We start from the raw sequence: 22,616 nt of genomic DNA on the forward strand, positions 1-22,616 counted from the left end.
GAAATGTGCGCTCTGACTCTTCTACCCCATCAACAGTCTATGGGACAGCAGTTATACCTCAATTCTACACAACTCTACACAGTTCCACACCATTCATGTCACCAAACACACTAACTGCATTTCAGCTGCAGTTCAACCAACAAACACATAACACCGGCTCAGCTGCTCAGAAATTCAGCTCAAGTCTTAATGAAGTTGCAGCAGAGAAAGGATGCCAGGTGTCTAGTTCAAGCTAATAGGTTTAAAAACCTGGGGACATTTAAATTTTTAATTTTTCAAGTATTTATATAATATTTCAAGGCCTGCTACAAGCGCCTAGATTACACTGCTGAAGTTTTTGTGTACTTTGAATAAACAATGACCAGTTCGGTTTATAGCACAATGTTAATTGAAAATAAAATACAAACATGTTTTTCTCCAGCCCACAGATTTGTTGAGATTTTTTAATATGGCCCCTTTAGTGGTTGAGTTTGACACCACTGATGTACATGAAACATCAGTCAAGCCCAATGTTGCATATTAAAAACTGTAAATTGTTTATCAAGACGTGCGCAAATTTACCAAGATGAAATGATTTGTCTTAGTGAGATCTTTTAAATTTAAAATACTGTTTATTGCTTAATTTATAGGCACATAGAGTTTCTACTGAATTACTATTTAGCTTTAAAATATCTAAAAACTACAGATAAAATGTGTCTGTGTTAGCATGGAGATGTGTAGGTGAGAAGGGATGAAGAGGGATGCTGTAATGATGTTGTTTATAAGTCAAGCCGATCATGTTTTGTTCATGTGTAAATCCTCACATTAATTATGAAAGTAGCAACTGTACGTTTTAACTAAAAACATTCTGGAGGACGATATTCCAGAACAATTCTACAATGAACTGGGATGAGCCCTGGATCTTTACAGGCCCAGCGACACACCTGGTAATTGTCACAACAGACATCACAATGTTTGATGACACAACACCTGATGTCACATGCTAATTTTTGTTAAATGAACCACACATAACACACAACACATCTTTACACAAGTAACATTTAAACAACATTAAATTCCTTTTTACAAGGGAGTTGCTGCAACATAAAACAATTATAGTATGTAAATTGTAGCGAGTCGCTAATGGCCGGTGCTGCCTCTGAGAGGCCCGGGAGGCGTGGCCATGCCAGCGGAGGATCATGGTAGGCGCTCGTTCTCCTTAAAAGGGACTTTAATGTTGTTTAAATATGGTTGTTTGTTAGTGTAAATATGTGTTGTGTGTTACTTGTGGTTAATCGTGTCTGGGGGTTTAGTAGGGTCTCACTGCAGAACAGGAGGCAGCAGTACCAGGACCGCAGTTTCAGGACCGCAATTCCAGGACCCTATGTTTTCGCGACACTGCTCCCTAGCGAAGTGGATATAAGGACCGCCTTTAACGCGTGGAAAAGATGGATGATGACAGTCGGATTGTGAGTATAGAACGTGAATCAAGTTTTATATAATTAACATTAAAATGTTCTGGTGTTTTGAATTAGACCGCAAAGTTAACGTTAACTAGCAAACCACATAGTCAAGGCGCTATGCGCAGTTATCTGTTAGCTTATGATAGATTGCTTCAAAACAAACTGTTATCCTGCTTTTTTGGAACCATAGCACCGTTTTGGCGAGCCTAACTAGCTAGCTAGGTATCATATACTAATTATTACCATAATGGTTATGATAATGAATTCTACCCAGCACATTAATTAGAACTCAAAAGACGATAAAAGGATGTCAATATAATATATGTCTGTCCACTGCATTAAATCAGTGTAGCTTTTTGTCTTCAGTGTAAATACTTAATACTTGTTTAATAAAGAGCACTTCTCATGGTGGAATCCTGGCCTTCCTTGTGCTTTACTCTACATCTACAACACATTCACTCACTCTCTCATCACAGACAATTTCATGCATTAAGCTCAAGGGATAACTTACTGTCTCCGGTGGTTTTATAAACGTTCCAGTTGTAAAAAGGAGATGGGAAGAGAATCACACAAAAAAGCATTATTTTAGCATTTACAGTTAACAGACAGCATCACTCTGATACAGGAACTACAATCAAGTCTCCAGTGGAGACCATATCAGACAGCTCACTCACAACAGACAGTGGAGGTGGCTTTGTTAAAAGCTGTTTTCATATTGAATCCATAAATAGCATTCAGAACTCCTCTTACCTTCACTAGAAGCTGGTCATCTGGAATAAATGTCTCTTTTATTTTCATAGCAGGAACACAGTGCTGCATCACGATGCTCTTATTCCATTGGCTCTGATGGTGGTGCGATGCAGCCTGCAAATCTACGTACAGGGAGCATTTCTCCCTTTTGCTGAGTCATTGGGTGGTGCACCAGAGGGATGACCATACTTGTGAATCTTAAACTCATGCTGAAAAGTGTCGTTTGCAAAACTGCACTGAAGATTTTGGACATGTTAACGTGTATAATGAATCCTGCAGGATTTACAGGGTCATATAAAAGGGGAAACACCTTCTCCCAGTCCATATTTTTGGACAAAAGCAAATAACAAACAAACAAACAAACAAATAAATAAATACATGAAAAAACAGAAAAAAACAACATAATGACTGACGTTAGGGGGATTAAAATACATCGCAAATCTCCAGAGTTCTGAGGAAAGTATTACTCTTCTTATTCTCCCAGTCCATATCTAACAGTGTAAATATAGCCCTGTTGCATTGCTGCATTAAAGGGAGAACAGCACCTTCTGCTGGAGAGTTTATGTCACAGCTGTGTAAAGGTAGGAAATCATGACCAAAGCTGAGCAACGGTCTTGTGCTGTAGCTGTAAATCGTATGCATTGAATTGAACTGATTCTTATTAAACCACTTTATGAGATGTTTTTAACTGATAGCATCTAGTATTTAACTTTGTGAAGAAGCATGACTGGAATCCAGTGCTTATTCAAGCTGTATGTCCCACTTTTGAAACAAAAACACCCCCAAACAGCTCAGTTATCCCATGGAGGTGTTTCACAAAGCAGGATTTCTTAGTTTGGCTAGTGTTCACTGCTTATGTTTTTTAAGCTTAAGTTCAGCTTAAGTTAACTCTTACTTTGTGGACAACCTCCTAGTCTGCCCTTTGATGGCCTGGTGATAGAACGGCGCTCAGTGAAGGGTAGGCATCACACACAGGTCAACAACCTTTAAAGGTAAAAAAAAAAAAGCCACAGCATTTAATTAACACTCAAATGTAACTCTTACCACTTTGTTTGTTTTTGTTTTCCTTTGTTTACTGGATAAAAAGATCATTTTTGATTAAGTCTGGGAAGTTCAAATGTTTTTCATTGACCTAAATGTAGCTTGCAAAACATGATGGCTAATCAGCATAGCGAAAAATAAACCATCAAGAAAAAGATAAAAACAAACAAATAGCAGAATGTCTTCAGGTGTCCAAGGTAGGGCTGGGCAATATTACAATATATAGCTTTATTGTGATAACTTATGTCACAAAACAACACAATATGCTTTTCTGAACATATCATACATATCGTCAATACTTGTTTAAACACTGACCAACTGCATCATTCATTAAAAAGAGAGCAAAATTAGTCCTGTTTAACTGGATTTAGTGCAACACAGGAGGCCAAATATTGAATAAAAATCACTGTATTCACAGTTTTTGATAGTATTTTTTTAAATGTAGCACTACTGGCTTCTCTGTTCCAACTGATCAGATGTCTGAAAAGATACATATGGTGACATATCATGTATCATGAACAATTCTTGAAGTATCGCGATATTATATTTTTGCCATATCATCAATTTCTACTCCAAGGTTTTGCTAAAAAATCGAATGGTGAGGTAAGCTACTTTCCATTTGGTAAAACCAAAAGTAGCATGGGGAACTTCAGTCCTCATTCAGGAGCTGAAACTTTAGCCATGTTTGCTTACAGGTTTATTGTAATAGGATCTGTTTTGCTCGTTGCAGTTTAAGTATTGTGTCTCGTCTCTGAGCTACGATGACATTTTTGTATATGGCTCTCTGCTACTTCTCTAGAATCTTTCAGCATACAGGATGTTGATATGCTTTATTTCTCCTAAAATCAAAAATAAAACATGATATCAAGAAAGATAATTTTCCTTTGAGAAGTGCACCATCTAAAATTGTAAGTATGCAGCCCTATTTCCACTTGTGATTTCTCCCATTTATGTCGATATGAGAATTGTGCTCATAGTTAGCCTAGTTTCTAAAATTATTCCATCAAACATGCAACTGAAGAGGATGACAGTTTGTTTTCAGCAGCTAAATTATTGAGGACAGTTATTAATAGAGATACAGGGTATGCGTATGATGATGGCCAGTGGTAAATTTCAGGGTGAGCAGATAAAACACACTGAGCTAACTAACGTAAATGTACTGAAATTGTACAAATACCTGTATATATATATATCTGCAACCTCAAACCTAACCTGCCTCAGAGAAGGTCAGGCATGCAGCATAAGTTAGCATAGCAATGTAGCCTGGTCCAAAGTAAAGCTGAAAATCTACATTTAGATCCAAATAAGTTCACAGTTAGCAAGTGAAGTGGTAAACCCTGCATTGTGAGACAAACCCCTGGTCTGGAGATACTACGAACAAACTGTATCCACAGAGCATTTCCATACACAAAACAGCTCAAAGTACTTTACAATCAAATAGAAACACAAGAAAGCAACCAACAATCAGTCTCTCTGTTTTGTCCTGACTAAGCTGCAGACAAATTTGACATCCATTAGAGATGATACAATCCATTAGCTTGTCGACAGAGTCCTGACTTTCAGAAATGTATAATTATATATCATTAGCATAACTATGAATATTTACCTCATGTTTTTTAATCACATTTTCTAGATGTATCATGTAAAATGAGAAAAGCAGCAGTCCTAAAATGGAACCCTGTGGAACTCCAGAGGAAACATTACAATTTTTAAAGAATGATTTCGCAATGCAACACAACACTGTCTATTCACCAAATATGATATAAATCATTCTAAGACTGTATCTGAGATACCTACTTACCTTTAAGTCAATGATTAGAATTTCATGATCAACTGTGGTAAATGCTGCACTAAGGTCCAGTAGGACCTTAAGATCTTAAGTCTCAGGTTGTTCACTACACAGACCAATGTCATCTTTGTACTATGGTTGGATCCAAAACTGAGTGGAGTTTTTATAGTAGGTTGTTAGATACCAAGCATATATTTATTTGTTTTTAAACAAGTTTACCTAAAAATGGAAAGTTTAAAATAGACTTAACTGACTAAGTACAGTAGGATCCATTTTTTTTTTCTTTTTCAGTAAGGGCTTCAACAAGGCAGTCTTAAAAACCTCTGGGAAAACACCAGTTGACAGAGTTTACAGTATTTAGTACATCACCGTCAAAATCAACAATAAAGAGAGAAATGTATTTAGCGCATCTTTACTATTTATCTCCTAAAAAACCATTGAGAAAACCATGCTAACATTCTTGTTAACATTCTAGGTCTATCTGTTGCTGTTTCTTGACTCTCTGAGTTGCCCTGAAGAGCTGTCTGTTGGGCTTCTTTCAGCTGAGAATCAACTTCTGAGAGTCTCTGCTTTAGCAACTCTATCTCTCTGTCCTTCTCCTCCATCTGTCTGCTGAACTCTTCCTGCATCTTTGACTTTGAGGCCAAAATGTTTCTCTGGAGTTCAGGCAGGATGATCTTCATGAGGTTCCTCTCTGCCTCCATTCTGGCTTCTCCTTCATACGTCTCCCTGATCTCCTCCATCTCCTGTCTGTGTCTCTCCTCCATCTCTCCCCTCTCCCTCTCTCTCTTTTCTTTCAGTCTCTTCACCTTTTCCTCCATTTCTGTTCTTCGCTCTAACTCTCTTTCCAGCTCTCGTTCTAGTTCTCTCCTTTTCTCTTCATCCCTCTCTTCTTTCATCCTTCTCTCTAGCTCAGTTGTTCGGTCATTCAGTTGTTTTATCTCTCCTTCATGTTCCTGAACCGCTCCCTCTATCTTTCTCAGAGACCTCTGCACCTCTTTTTCTAGTTTTTCTATCATTTCTTTTTCTTCTTTCAGTTTCTTTTCTTCTCTTTCTTTTATGATCTTTGTCTCCATGGCTCTGATCTGAGATTGTGTCTCCAGGTAGATCTCACTGCTGTAGAATTTCTCTCTGTTTCCTTCCACCATCATCTCTATCTTCTCCAGCAGCTCTGAGATTTGAGAACCATCTCCACTCTCCTCAATGCTGAGACAGTGAAACCTGTTCCCACATTTCTCTACAAGTCTCTGGACCTCCTGGTTTCCTGACTGGATAAACTCTTCAATGTTCTTCTCTTGGGCTTCATCAGTAACAGTGAAAAAGGATCATGGTGTTCCTCCAACATCTCTCTCCAAAGATCTCCTCCATTTTCTCCAGCATGCCTCTCTCCTCTCCTGTAGACTGCTTCACTGGTATGACTAGGAGGAAGGCGTGGGGTCCTGGGGCAGACAGATGGACACAGAGTCCCACGTCCTGTCTCAGCTCCTCCAGGGACAGTCCAGGATAGAACCAGTCAGGAGTGTCCACCACAGTCACCTGCCTCCCAGCCACCTCCTCCTGTCTGCTCTCACTCTGCTGCCTCACTGTAGACGCTCCAGCCTGGCTCCTCTCCTCTCTACCCAGGATGGTGTTTCCTGCTGCTCTCTCCCCACATCCAGTCCTCCCCAGCAGCACCAGCCTGAGTTCTGCTACAGGAGTTGGAGGTACTGACTGAAAGAACTCTCCGGTTACTTGAAAAAATAAACAAATAAACAAAGGTTATAGATCTGGCTCTGGATGAGAGCATTTGTGAGTTTAATTTAATGTAATGTATTACAAGAAACATTCAGTCCACCATCACACTGTGATTTATTTCTTACTGTTAAGTTCATAGTAGAAGGATGGCTTTAAAATTTTTGCAACTCACTGTTAGGACACTGCAACTCCATGGTGTCGGTTCTCCCAGAGGATAAAACATAGCCCCATTCTTCACTGCACTCTCCTTCGCTCACTAGAGATAAGATATTAGTCTTTAATAGTTTTAACAGTGAATTCATTTTCAGCCAATTGTAAGTACAGTAAGTATTGTAACTACATTAAGTATTGTAACTACTATGTTACAACAGTACAATAATTCAGCAAAAGGTTTATCATTTGCAGTACATCATGTCTACATAAACCAGTTATAAAGTATTAGCTCCTTTTGAATATAATTAATATTGTAGAGCATGGGTGAAGCTAAACATAATAAGATATTTAGTCTCTGATTCATCAGATAACACCAAAAATGGTGTTGTTGAGCAGTAGTAGGTTATGCTAAATAACTGGTTCATTTACAGTCAAGTTTTGAGTCACTGGAAAGTCTATTTAAAGATCAAAGTTCACCATTAATCACTCACGAAAATGCTTGAAATAATTTGATTATGCAATGAGCTGCCAGCTTATTAGGTACCTATATGTTCACAGAAACTACACATTCCAGCACATTCAACAGTACGTGATTGAGGTGTGAGACAGACTACAATTTTTATGATTAGTTAGTGGTTAACTGTGTTAGAGTGGGCTAACCTAAGTGATCTGTTCACAGCTTCTGTGCAGCTTCCCAATTTGCAGAAATCATGCAAGGCATTATCAGTATGACATTTCTGCATAACACATTCAGAATCCTGAAGAATCCATGTATGCTGTGGCATGATTCAGAATCATTACACTGACCTTGTCCTAGACTTGTGAGACCTATGAACTAGGCCATATTACTGATTGGTAAATTCCATTTCTGCTGACTACAAGTGTGAAGGTAATAGACTAGAGGATGGCCTAGTGGTTAGACCGTGCAAATCATGCCAATGTGTTGATTTTAAGGACTGCTTGATACAGACACAGTGATGCAATTGGTCATTTTTTCCCCCCAGCATTTTTTGTTTGTTGATATAGTTTTGACAGTAAGCTCTGGCATGACAATTAATAAATAGCCAGTGGTGACCACTGCTTTTTCACAGAAGGCCTACATGAAGAACTAATACAGAACTATGTTCTGTTGGTTCCACGCAGTTTACAGCGCAAAAAAAAGAAAAAAAGAAAAGAAACGAGAAATATCCTCATTTCTTAGTAATACTGCCTTTTACTGCAAATCAACACTTTCACTAGTTGAACTATTCAACTAGTAGGACTGACATACAGTATTTTGCCATAATAATATCAACAAGCATAAAAATAAATGTAAATATATGGTTTTTCAATAAACAGATATTGGCCTTTAAGAGTATTATCTCTGTTATATATATCATAATATATATATATATATATATATATATATATATATATATATACAGATAGATAGATAGATAGATAGGTGTGTGTGTGTGTGTGTGTGTGCATGTGTGTGTTACATATTAAAATCAATCACTGGCTTACTATGTGGAGGAAGTGCTTCCATACTGCGTGCTCTTCTTACAGGGTCTTTGACCTTTTCTTTAACTGAAATTAAGCAATAAAATAACCAGTACAAATACAAAAAAGTTTAGTTATCCCAACACCAATATCCCAACCACCAAAAAATGCATGCTTAATTGCTTTGAACTGTGCTCATAAAAGTAAAGCATGAGTAAAAAGAAAAATAATTCAAAGTAGAAAATTCTGTACTTTATGTTCTTACTGCATACAGGAATAGTGTTCTTCCCACTTTTTGATAATTTTCAATACTTTATTGGGGTTTATTTAGATGAAAACCATGCTTGCTATGTACCAGGAGTGCCAGATTTAAAAACTGCCATTGAAAACTATGCAGTTTTTCCATCAATCAAACATGCCACACTAAATCCAATGAAACAGGTTTAATTATATTTTTTGTAATGCAACATTTGGTCATTGTTATCCACGATATGCTAAGAGAGGCATAGTGTTCATCACACATCATATATATATATATATATATATATATATATATATATATATATATATATATATATATATATAAATGAACCCTGTATTAATCCTCTTCTTGGCACTACAACCTTTTTAATTTAACATAAAACTGGTATCAGATTAGTATTGAAGCAAAACTCAGATGCCAGACTCACCTGATGTCTGTGTTAATATGTCCTTTTTCTCTACATTGACTCCACTCTGCAGCTTTGACATACACTGAGCTGGAAAACAAATATTTACTGATGAACAAAAACAGATAACCTCAGATTTATTGTTTCTGATTGTTTTTTGGAGAAATCCCAATACTCACTGGTGTCTTTTAATTCTTGTACAATCTCATCAAGCACTTTTTCATCCTTTGTATGTTTTGCATTATGTTCTTCTTGTAAAGCTGTTATTTTTTCAAGCTTGGTGCCCAAATCCTGCAGCTTATTAATGTAAGATAAAAGCACATCTTTTTCTTCAAGCTGTTTGTCCTTCTTCACTAACTCTGTAAAATGCACACATTTGCAATTAAAGCACACTGCAGGATAGGAATTTATACTGCAAAATCGACAAAAATCGACAAAAAAGACTACAAGCACTGAAGCAGAGGCTGCGAAATTTAACATGCTATCTGTTTAGCTCTGAGCTGTGTTACACAATCTCTAACTAAACCAATCTTAATAGAAGTCTTTACGAGTTATGTCTCGGCTCACTCTAGCAGAAAAAAAGCACTGCTGATAGAGTATCCTGTAGATTGGGGTTCCTCTACTGTGGCCTGAAACTGAGTGAATTGTTTTATCCAAAATTCAAACTTCACTTACCTTTTTTAAGTCGTATTAATTCTTGTTTAAGTCTTTTTATTTCTTCTTCTGGACTTCCTTTCTCCTGGAGAAAACAGAAAGACCATGAAATGGATCTGTCTGGAAGATTTGTATATGTCACAGTTCTCATAGAAGTGAGTTCATTATATTAAGAGCTAGGAGAATTAATTAAGGAAAAAAAAGCATACCAGTACAGATTATTGGCTAACAATGTAATGTGTAATCTAATCCATCAGATTTCTATATTAAATTAATGCAATCATATTATTTTCCTTTATTTTTGGGATGCTTGGCGTTTTAAAGCCATATAATTAAATATAGAGAAGAAAAACTGTTTCAACAAGATGACTTACCTTCACGCAAGGCAAAAGAAAAACTGCAATACTGTACACATTTTATATATTAAGTTACAGTACTTGAGTTTTTGAGTAGTTTATATATAAGATAATCCACTTGCATAAGTAAGGAGAAAGTCAAAAGGAAAATAAGCAATAAATACAAAGTAAATACATAAATAAACAAAACAGGACTTTCCAAAATTGAAGTTCTAAAAACATTAACGAGAAAATTGTCATCCTAATGACCTAATGACCTGGTGGACCACCAAAAGTGCCACCATCAGATAATCAGTACTTAAAGCTTTCATTTTTGAGAGAGAGGAGAAAATCGAGCTGCTTCAGATCAGAAAAATCCACAGGTGTTTCTGTCAAAAAAACTCAGCACCATGAGTCTGAAAGGATGTGTAGCTGTCAAGAAGCCCTTACTGAGAAAATGAAACAAAGAAAGAAAGAAACTCTTCAAATCAACAAAGAAGCTGCTGTTGTTCTCAGAACAATAGACTGACCAGCCCAGAGTCCAGACTTTCAATATCTCTGGACATGTTCAGGATTACTTGGATTATGAGAAGCAGAAACTGTGATCAACTTCTAACTTTGGAGATCTGGAAAAATATTCCTGCAGATTTCTTTGGAAAGTGAGCCTTCTTAAAAGAATGGAAATTGTAATAAAGGTAAAGACTGAACACATTAAATACTGAAAGATACACTATTTTGTATAATTGTTGAGATTTTGTGTGTAATTTTCTGCCAAATTTTCTTTTTTTGGACATTGAAAAATTGTCCTTAATGGCTGTTTTACTAGAAATGTAAGTCAGGTGTGGAAATAGATGAAGGGCGGTCTCTGACTTTTGCACAGTATTGTAATTATGTGTTTTATGTCCATTTGAAAATGTTGTAAAATAAGGTAGGTTTGGAATTTGGAATAAAAATGAAACAAATCATGCATTACCTTTTAATTAGTATTTTAATAAGTGTGTAACATAGAACAGCAGAGGAGGCTGAAACATAAGCAGATGATGCTCCATCTCCAAACAGCCACTGATCTCATGTTTCTCAGAATGGACAAATGTCAGAATAAAAAAGTAACTTTGCAGGAGAAAGAAAAAACGCTCTCTCTCCCCTCTACTGAACTGTATTCACCCTGCACCTGCAACCTATTGTCATTAATTTAGAGGCTTTAATTCATCCTCTTTGTCTGTATCTCCTTGTTAAGTCTTGTATATTTTTTTCTACTGCAGGTTTGAGCCTTGGTTACTGTTCTACTGTTCTGTTTTCCTGGATATTCGACCTTGGACTGTTCTTCTCTCTGTAGATCTGGATTATGACTTGGCTTCTTTTGTATGGACTGGATTTTCGATTGTAGCTACAGCTGTTTTGTCATTAAACCCGCTCTTGGATCCATCCAGAGAGCTTGAGTCAATCCGTTACAGTCTGATTATATTAAACTCTACCTCAATGACCACAATGTACACAGTGACCTCACAAAACACGACCCACTGATAAAATCAGAAAGTGTGTAAATTTAAAGGAGAAGGAAGACTATACCCTAGGGAGTCACCGATATAGGAACTGTGTTGCTATATTCGACACTTTTTGAAGTATCTACTGATATTGATGCCAATACATAAACACTTACATAGAAATTAGGAATAGATCCACTTGGATTAGCACTATAGACAAAGCAGTTATTTCTATTGGATTACAAATGTAGTAAAATGAATAATATACAAACATTTGGTATAGTAACCCAGTGTCACATCACACTGAACACTCCCTCTACCAGTTAAGATGACCTTAACACTAAGATGCTTTTGGGAAGCTAGGCCCTGCTCTTCTGGAGAACAATAAATACACCATGAAATATTGGTTTGAAATGTTGGTCAAATCTAAACACCTGTCCATTGCGGATGTTTTCGTTTAGGTGTCGGGCAATACCGGTATGGTTCTGCTATCATTGCTCATTTCTAGTATAATCTTTAATGATACAAAAGTTTTACCTTTAACTTCAGCCACTTGGTAATATTTAATAATGCTTGGTCATTCTTGGGACATCTTAATAATCCCTTGTCCTCATAGAAAAGACAGTCCACTGTGAGTGTGTTCTCTCTGGTTACCCATCTGCTGCTGTCTGGTACAGTGCTATCTGGGTCAAATGTGTGATGGAGCACCACCAGCACAGCAGGTGTGATGTCTAAAACAAAACAAAACAGAAAGTAAGAACTCACAAAGCTTGGAACTCATCTTGGAAATCGTCTGGAACACACTAGAAGTAAAAGTCAAAATGGAATGGTACGGTATTCCAGTTCAGATCTTGAAAAACTTGGGTAACTAATTTTAAAGGGAAACCGCATATCTTTAGAACTCTGTTCTGAAGTATGTGAATAAAGCAAAGTGTCTGTTGAATGCACCTCAGCTTCAACCTACAGCCCATTCAGCCAGTGGAAAGTTGTGCTGCAGCAGGGTCCACCCACCCAGTCTCCATGGTAACAACTGTGTTTAGAACATGAAGGCAGCCAAGAAATTTCAAGAAAAATTTGTAATAAAACCGATGTTTTACTTTCTAATTTTCTTCAAACCTGGGTGGAATTCGTTTGGATATGTAGTTGACACAAAGAAATTAATATTATTTGATGATGTGTGTGTTTATTTCTGAAAACTGAAAACTGAGTCAGTGAGCTCAGTTTAAAATGTCCACTATAATTTAGCATGTTATGACACAAATATAAGTTAGAGCAATGACTGATAGCTAGCTAGGCTGCTACTGTCAGTCATCTGTTGTGAGCTTGGTATCTAAACACAAACCTATCTAATGTAAAAGCAACTGGACACTGGACTTCACAATAAGAGAGGTAGTTTAGTATTTTTGACACAGTAGCCTTATTTGATAGCATTTGATGATTTGCTTTGCTGTCTCTGTTGGAAATCTCATTCGGACTCCTGCATGTTGTGTCACTACTTAACAGTAGTTTCAACGAAAGAGCAATTAAGTTTTAGGAGTGTTTGAATGGTGCTGTCAGTTCAATTTTTTTTCTTGTTCTCCATGGAGATGGAATGGTGTATTTAAGAAAACTAGTGTTAAACTGGTTTAAGGAGGTTTAAGCTGTAAACAAACTGTTCTGTTTTATGTTTGAATCCCTGGTGTTTAATCAAAGCATTAATGATAATAAAGTCTGCAATGAAAATGAGACCTAGATTTATTTGCTGCTGAATTTGAGTGTTTTTTGTTCTTTCAGTTAAGGTTGGAGACCTTAACTGTAAAATTAAGCTTCTAAGAAAAACAGTCAAGTTCTTAGCACTTAAAATGTTCTACTTTTTAATGCAGGAAATGTACTAGACTTAAGAATTTAGTATATTATGAAAATCCATGAATGAAAAGGTCATTTTAAAACAAAGAAACTAAGAAACAAACAAAAACAGTTTTCCATCACTAAAACCTGGCCATTTCAACTCATATAAAGTATATACTAACCTATAATAACGCCTAAAATAATTTTGTAAGATAGAAAAGTAGTTGAGTTCCCACAGAATTGTAATAACTGCATTGATACACAGACAAATATTTACCTGGATTTTCAAGCCTTTCAAGTGCTGCTATAATATTGTATTCAGCATGTGAAGTAACAGGGCAGAAGACCAATACAAAATCAGACTCCTCCTCTGTGAACACCTCCTTCAGTCTCACTACTTTCTTATGCAGAATTTTCTTGATGGTCTTATCGGCTTCTAGAGTTCTTCCAGTAACAATAGTAAAATAATGAATCATTCCTAAAAAGGGATACACAAATAAAATTTGTTGTTAACAACACTAAACTTTAATCCAACTTTAACATCTCTGTACCACCACATAGGTGAATAAAAGACACAATCTTGTTAACTAAACATAAGGAAACAGGCAACTTACTGATGCTCATGGTTTTATCACCTTCAGATGGTTCAGTCTGTAGAAAGACAAAGAAAGTTGTTCATACAGGAAAAGCATAATACTGATGCTGGAGCTTCTAGTATTCTCCATTGAGACTGACCAGGGGTGGAAACTGCTTCAAGAAATTGTGCATTCAGGGCAGATTTAGTGATTCTGAGGCCCCTGGATGCAATCTGTACATAAATGGGCTCCTGAGTGGTGCAAGTATCTACACTGCAAAAATTATATCTTGGCAAGTGAAATCATCTTAAATCTAGGCGATATATCTAATATTTCTCATTTTGAGATTGTTGTAAGAATATTTAACTCTTTTCTAGACTTTGTTTACTTAAATAATTTTATTAAGTGAAATTATTACACAATATTGGCAGATATTTTTGCTTGTTTTCAGAAATATGCGCAATTTTCTGCCAGTAATTTGGTATTAAAGAGTAAAGAAGAAATGAGTACTGAGATTACTTTTTTTCCAGGAAGCAATAAGTAACAATATCCAGTTTGCATTTTGTGAGAAATTACTTGTAGTGGATTACTTTTTTGAGTAATTAACCCAACACTGGAGCTATCTATACTAACATTAACGCTAGCGTTATGTATGGTCTGCTGAGCCTGTGCAACACTCTGTTGTCCTTTCTTTAGCATTTCTCTGCTTTACTTGGATGACTTTATATGATTTCTTAAATAAAGACACCTCAACACCCAGAAAATCACACTGAAGAACCTCTTCTCTGCAGTGTAGATTATCTCTTAATTGCACTCTTAAATCGAACAAAGGTGTACTTTTAATGTTTGCAAGGTTGCTGACCAATCAAAAACGCTGTTTAAAATTCTCTTTGTGAAAACGTTTCTGGCATAACTGAGTCACGTTGTGGCTTCATTTCTTCCTTTAGGGGAGCAGAATATGTGTTTCACAGTTTGAGCATGATGTTATTTAGATGGCTAGTTTAAGCAAAGAGCATCCAGACAAATGTATTATTAACAGCTTAGTTATTTAAGAGAAGGAAAAAGATGGTATCAACTTGGTATCAGTATCGGCAGATACTCAAGGTTGAAGTATCAGCATCAGTATCGAACATCAAAAAGTGCTAATTTTTACACGATAATGGAAATGAAACATTCAACCAAACAACAAACTAACACACTCTGTTTGTGACAAATCCATTTTCAAAGGTTTTGATGTCATTTGTATCGAAAATAACTTTCACTTTCAGAAGCCACTGACAATCTGGTCCGTTTGAACCTGGCTCCATTCATCTGAGTGGTCAGCTTTTGATGTTATAAGATAGAAAATGAAGTGTAATATCGGCCGATTTCAGCGCGGAGAATGATGTCATCTGAACAAAGCGCAGCATTGTTTACAGATGTGCGTTAACAGCTGACAGAACTCTGAATCGATAAATGCAGCCTAACTTCACTGCGGTTCCTACAATCCATTTAATCCCTTGTCTTGAAAACACAGAAATCATTCACATTAGCCTACCTTACAACCACCGTCGAGCTGGCCTGGTTACTTTTACTTTCACTTTGAGGCTTGGTCGCCAAGATCAAGCATCGCGTGACACTCCCTATTCAGTTCCGCCTTCGCAGCACCTTTCGCGTTTTCTCCAGTGTCCTTCCCGCAGATCTGTTCGAGTATTTTCCTGGCATGCTTTCACTTTCAGTGAGCAGAGAGGGTTCTGTTATTTGAGATGGAGCGCTGGAGGTGATGCTGAAACTGCAAAACTGCAGTGTTGTGCTGCGGTTAATCCAGACATCTTTCGCCAAAACACAGTTAAACTAGCTGTACGTAACATTGGTGTGCGCGAATATTACACACTTAGCGGTAAGAGTCACAGCACATTCAGACATGAGGGAAAAAAGTCAGAAGTCAAATTCACTGCTTTATAAAACAGTGATTTCAAATAAGTACTTCCTAAAACCAACAGATATCAGCTCAGAGTTTATCATTCTATGAACATATGAACTAAGAAGTGATTCTACTGTACAGTCTTTAAGTGCTGTACTGTTACTGTACTGCCTCTGCTGCCAATTCCTGAAAGACAGTACAGTAGAATCACTTCATAATTCATATGTACGCAGTGTGATAAACTCTGAACTGATATTTGTTGGTTTTATGCCTGGGATTTTGAGATGTCAACATTATCCTTCACTGGAAGCAAGGGCCTGAGCCCAAACCCTGAAAAACAGCCCCAGACCATTATCCCTCCTCCACCAAACTTACTGCATACTTTTAGGTAGCCTAGATTCGTCTATCAGACCACCAGACAGTGAAGCGTGATTCATCACTCCAGAGAACATGATTTCATTGCTCCAGAGTCCAGTGGCGGTGTGGTTTACACCACTCCAACCAACACATGCCATTGTGCATAGTGATTTTAGGCTTGTGTACAGTTGCTCAGCCATGGAAACCCTCTTCATGAGGCTCACGATGCACATTTCTTTAGAATTCAGTGACAACTCTGTGAGTCTGGGTGATCTACTGCTTTGTGGTTGAGCTGTTGTTGCTCCTGGATGCCACTTCACAATAATATCATTTACAGTTGATAAGGGCAGAAATTTCACCAAGTGACTTGTGCCACAGGCGGCATCTTATGATGGTGCAAAGCTTAAAGTCACTGAGCTCTTCAGTATGTCCTGTTCTTCAGTAAATGTTTATCTAAGGTTGCATGGCTATGTGCTTGATTTTATACACCTCATTCATCTATGACCTTGACTGTTCAAATCACTTGTTCAGTAAAATATTACACTGTAAATAATATCGTGTGTTGTATGTTAAATACAGTTTTATTTAATAAAGATAACAATACATTAAAAAGTCACAGTAGAAATCCAGATCATTCAAAGGTTCACAAAAAAAATGTTTCATAAGAACATTCTCACAAGTGCAGCACAAATTACATTAGGGGTGGGCAAAATTAAGATATTTATCATTATTCTAATATATACATCACAATATGCTTTTCTGAGTATATAGCGGACATCATCAGTGCTTAAAGAACCCTGACTGACTGCATGTTTCACTACAAAGGGAGCATAATTAGCTCTGTTGAATTGGATGCAATCGCAGTGCAGTATGTAAAATAAAAAATATCAGCACAATTTTCTACTTCACAGCAATATCTATTCCAAACAGTTCACAATTCCACTTCTTCAGTACAAGTTTCAATACACAATATAACATCTTACACACAATTTGGCAGTGAAGTCAGTACTGTTGCTGCATTCTTTAGTTTGAGGATGGAAATATTAATATGAGACAAAATAACAGAAATTTGTTTCTGTTAGTATTTGTGTTGTATTGTTTCAGAATTCCAGCACGTTTTATAATAAGACTTCTGATTCAGATCAATATCTATCAAAGTAACAAAGTTTAATTGTCTGTGCAACTGTTTGTGTTTAAGGCAAATAACTTTAATTCTATTACTTTTTTTAAATATTTATTATTTTAATTAGTTTTTCCTGTTCTGTTTTACTATCATTAAACTTATGCACAACTGGAATGGTGATGTCTTTATACTAAACGTCTTGTAATTCCAAATTGATTAAGCACATTCATACAACATTCTGCAATTTTACCACAGCCTTTTCATCTTTAAATCTTTTTACTCCTCATACTGTACTTATGTATTTTCCAATACTGTACTTATGCACTCATTATTAAAGATGCAGTATTATACTATCTGAAGGAAACAAGATATAATAGGAAAAAAGTCAATAAAAACCTGTATAAGACATACAAAAATATAACTAGTTATATTTACCCAGTTACATGTAGTCAATAAAACCCATTTATACTTTCCTGTGCATTTTAATTGCTATGTTTGCAATATAAAAAAAAATAAGGCAGCCCAGTAACTAACTTTTTACAGTTAAAACCTTATTTGTAAGGAAACCATTTACTTACATACATTTTAGTCATTTTAGTACAATTCAGTAATTTATTATTTATTTATTTATTTATTTATTTGTGTGTGTGTATATATATATAAAGTCTCATCACTGATTCCTATGATTTGTTAAGCAGGTCAAGAATAGTCATTAGCAGTTGTCAGCTGAAGACAATTCCAGAGCACAACAAACTCTCTGAGACTTCAAACTTTACACTCAACAACCTTTGAAAAACACCTTGCAACTGTTAAACATGGGGGTGGATTTATTATACTTTGGGGCTGTGTGGCATGGCACAGGAAAGTCTGCGTGGATAGATGGAAGATTGGATTACACTAAATATTAGCAAATTCTGGAAGTAAATGTGACAGGAAACTGAAGCTGAAAAGAGACTGGCTTCTACAACAGGACAATGATGCACAACATACCTCAAAATTCACTATAAACTACTTCAAGAAACACAAGCTGAAGCTTTTGGCCCCCACAGCCTGACTTTAACATCATTGGAAATCTGTAGGTACCTTAAACATGCCGTGCATGCAAGACCGCCCAAAAACTACAAGAACTAAAAATTCCTAAAACAAGAACAGAAAGACTGGCTACTAAAAGAAACTCCACAATTAGTATTTTTTTATTTTATTAACTGTGGATTAACATTTGCATAAAATATTATTTTTAAAATAGTTTGCTGCAGTGGTTGTGTTTACTGTGTTATTAAAAATATGTAATTGGCCAGGGGTGCCCAAACTTCTGCATACAACTGTGTGTATGTAACAATGCCAGGCTTGTGTTTAATCCTATTGATAGCTGTTATGTATTGTTTTATATTGTCACTGTTATTTTATTTTACTCTTATAACCTTAGGGTAATTTTGTCTACTTGCTTTTCTATTTCGGTTTTCTCTCGTCTTTTTTCCATGCTGAGGGCTAAAACTCTGACAGCCAGCAAAGCAGCCAGGAACATTTTGCCAAGGACAAGTTATGTACTTTTGAAACACTATTATTCAGAATGACAGTTATTATCATTTGTTTATAACACTTGAAATCAGTTCAATACGGCACTAAAATTTTCCTGCAGCAGAAGTAGGTGACAGCTCTCTGTAGCAGCAGCTCTGTAACCTAATTGTGACCCTCACCCCTCTGAAACAAACAAACAAAAAACAAGCACATGCTTAAATGCTAGACCAAACACACTCGAGATTCTTATGGGAAATAAATACAGAGATACTGTTATCAGGATTTGCTCACTGATACTCACCCACTTCTAGATGATCCCACAATAGACAGAGTCAGTAGTTATGAAGTTATGAAGCCTACAAACAGAGACATAATTTCAGGCTAAAGAGTGGATTTGGGGCCCTGTGATGGACAGGGGACCTGTCCAAGGTGTTTCCTGCCTTCCACCCAATGACTGCTTGGATAGGCTCCAGCACCCCCCTGTGACCCAGAAGGATAAGTGGTTTAGAAAACGTATGTGTGTGAGTGGATTTGGGGTCATTTTGTCGATACCAGATGCTTTGCTTCACCTTAAGTGTAAGTTCTGCTGATTGTTGTTGTAACATATGTATGATGTCTGTAACGTAACCAGTTCCTGAGCTATGCAGCCTACAAATAGCCATGTACATTAGCACTGTAGGAAACTTTACCTGCAAGTAGAAATTTCACTGCACTTTGTGCGCATAAGAAAAAACTTTGACTCTGACTTTGATCCTCCTGGTGTTACAGAGTGGACCTTCATAACTGGGAAACTGTAGATTTAAGGTCAACTGGTTGTAGATCAACATCCAGAGGTTCCTGAAGTACTTTGCAATGGAGTACTTTAGCTAAAATATTAGATGAATCCTACTTGGAATTTACTTCCTACAAAACCACCTCAGCGTTATTGACTCTCCTGCAACAACTTCTGTTCTTATTCCTTCTCTCTCAGAGTTGCCATGAAAGGCTGTCTCGCAGGATTTTTTCAGTGGTGAATCAACTACTGTGGTCTCTGAGATTCTCTGTCTTAGAGATTCCAGCTCTCTGTCCTTCTCCTCCATCTGTCTGCTGAACCCCTCCAGCAACTTTGAGTTTGAGGCCAAAATGCTTCTCTGGAGTTCAGGCAGGATGATCTTCATGAGGTTCCTCTCTGCCTCCATTTTGGCTTCCCTTTCATACGTCTCCCTGATCTCCTCCATCTCCTGTCTGTGTTGCTTCTCAATCTCAATCCAGTCCCTCATTGTTTTTGCTTTCATTCTATTCATCTTCTGCTCCATTTGAATCATTTGCTCTGTCTCTCTTTCCAGCTCTCCTTCTGTTTCCCTCTTTTTCTTTTCATCTCTCTCTGCTGTTATCATCATTTCCAGTTCAGCTATTTGACCGTATAGATGTCTGATATATCCTTCATGCTCCTGGAACACACCCTCCATCAGGCTCAGCGAGTTCTGCACCTCACTGTCTAGTTTCTTCTTCAGTTCTTTCTCTGCCTGTAACCTTTTCTCTTCTATTTCCATCTTGATCTTTCTCTCCATTACTCTCATCTGAGATTGTGTCTCCAGGTAGATCTCACTGCTGTAGAATTTCTCTCTGTTCCCTTCCACCATCTTCTCTATCTTCTCCAGCAGCTCTGAGGTTTGAGAACCATCTCCACTCTCCTTAATGCTGAGACAGTGAAACCTGTTCCCACATTTCTCTACAAGTCTCTGGACCTCCTGGTTTCCTGACTGGATAAACTCTTCAATGTTCTTCTCTTGGACTTCATCAGTATCAGTGAAAAGTATCATGGTGTTCCTCCAACATCTCTCTCCAAAGATCTCCTCCATTTTCTCCAGCATGCCTCTCTCCTCTCCTGTAGACTGCTTCACTGGTATGACTAGGAGGAAAGCGTGGGGTCCTGGGGCAGACAGACGGACACAGAGTCCCACATCCTGTCTCAGCTCCTCCAGAGAGAGTCCAGGACAGAACCAGTCAGGAGTGTCCACCACAGTCACCTGCCTCCCAGCCACCTCCCCCTGTCTGCTCTCACTCTGCTGCCACACTGTAGATGCTCCAGCCTGGCTCCTCTCCTCTCTGCCCAGGATGGTGTTTCCTGCTGCTCTCTTCCCACACCCAGTCCTCCCCAGCAGCACCAGCCTGAGCTCTGATACAGGAACTGGAGGTTCTGAATTAGAGAAGCCTCCACTCACTTGAAAAAGGAAAAGAAAAAAAAAAAGTTAATTGTTCTGAGAAACTCCATTCCTAAACATACTGTTCACCAGGACGTAGTGTTTATATGCACTCTCTACTCAACAATCTGATGGAAAATATCCGTTTACATGCACACTACAAGTTACCCGGTCTAAAATCGTGTGTATGCGTAGAGAACCACCTAGTGTAGTCATTACCATAACAACAAGCATAGGATATTCCCTTAAAGGAGATGCAGAGCACTTGAACATGCAGAGACACTGTGGGTTAGCCCAGTGTTTCCCAACCCCAATACTGAACCACTGACCTGCACATTAATATTTTCACTGCTCCCTACTAATCAGGGCTGAGTTTCCCAAAAGCATCCTAGCACAAAGATTTCTGTTTAATCAGTGTTTGAACATCATACTGACCACTTTGTCTACCAGTATCATTAAGATTAAAATGATCAATGTTCCTCTGACTGTCCTGCGAGCCTCTTTCTGAAGGCTGTCACGACACCACAAGCTCTCCTTGTTGGTTACGAACCACTCGCACACGGAACAATAGGAAATCACTTTGGACAGAAGTATCTGTGGCCTTGTTGGTGAGTGTTAAAATATCTATAGCTGCGGTTGCTATAGCTACCTCCTTATTGTAAACAAAGGTTTAGCCATCTGGCAGTACCTCCAAAATCTACACTTTTTCATCACTTACTGAATGGAGGAATTCCTTCCATACTGTGACATTTTCTCTCTGGGTATTGGGTCTTTTCTTTCACTGCAATAAAACAATGAAATAACCACCAGAATATGTCATTCATTTGTACAATATACAACAGTAACAACACAATTATGAATAAATAAAAAGCTGTAAGCTTACTTGTTCTAATTTGTGTTCATCAAATCAGGTCACCAGCAAAAATATTGAAACAAAAATGAATTTTATGATGTAATGGATGTAAATGAAAACGTTTCCCCTGACAATGTATGTTTAAAAATGATAAGTTAAGGCTTTTTAAAATGCGCTTCAGTACAAAACTTCACTTTCCATAGGTTTCCATACAGCATAGAATACAACATCTAAACTGTTTCCGATCTGAAAAAAATCGGGGGATCTGGACGGGCAATGATAGATATTCCTAGTAAGGAGATGCGGAGCGCTTCATGCAGGGCCATTGTGAGTGAGCCCAACCCTGGTCCTGGAGGAACACTGACCTGCACATGTTAATGTTTTCACTGCTCACAACTAATCAGGGCTGAGCTTCCCAGATGCATCTTTGCACTAAGATTTCTGTTAAATGGTAGCCTGAGCATCACCCTGAACACTCTGTCGACCAGTACTGCTAATATTTAAATGATCAGTGTTCCTCCTGCTGTCCTGTGATCCTCCGTCTAAAGCCTGACACAAATCACTTTGGACAGAATTATCTATGGCCTGGTTGGTGTGTGTTAAATATCACTAGCAGCAGTTGCTATTGCTACCTCAGTATAATAGACAGGAGTGCAGCTATGTGGCAGTACCTCCGAAATTGAGCCTTTTCTGCCACTTCCTTAAAAACATGGACCACACTAAAAAGTCCCACTCACAGCATTTG

General features: G+C 37.5%; 1 pseudogene; it reads right to left on the reverse strand.

Annotated features, from left to right (window-relative positions):
• Positions 1 to 4,833: 4,833 nt before the first annotated feature.
• On the reverse strand, positions 4,834 to 15,520 carry LOC118803853 (annotated as a pseudogene).
• Between the last annotated feature and the right edge of the window lie 7,096 nt (positions 15,521 to 22,616).

This window comes from Colossoma macropomum, unplaced genomic scaffold (assembly GCF_904425465.1).
Source record: "Colossoma macropomum unplaced genomic scaffold, Colossoma_macropomum, whole genome shotgun sequence".
Classification (NCBI taxonomy): Eukaryota; Metazoa; Chordata; class Actinopteri; order Characiformes; family Serrasalmidae; genus Colossoma; species Colossoma macropomum.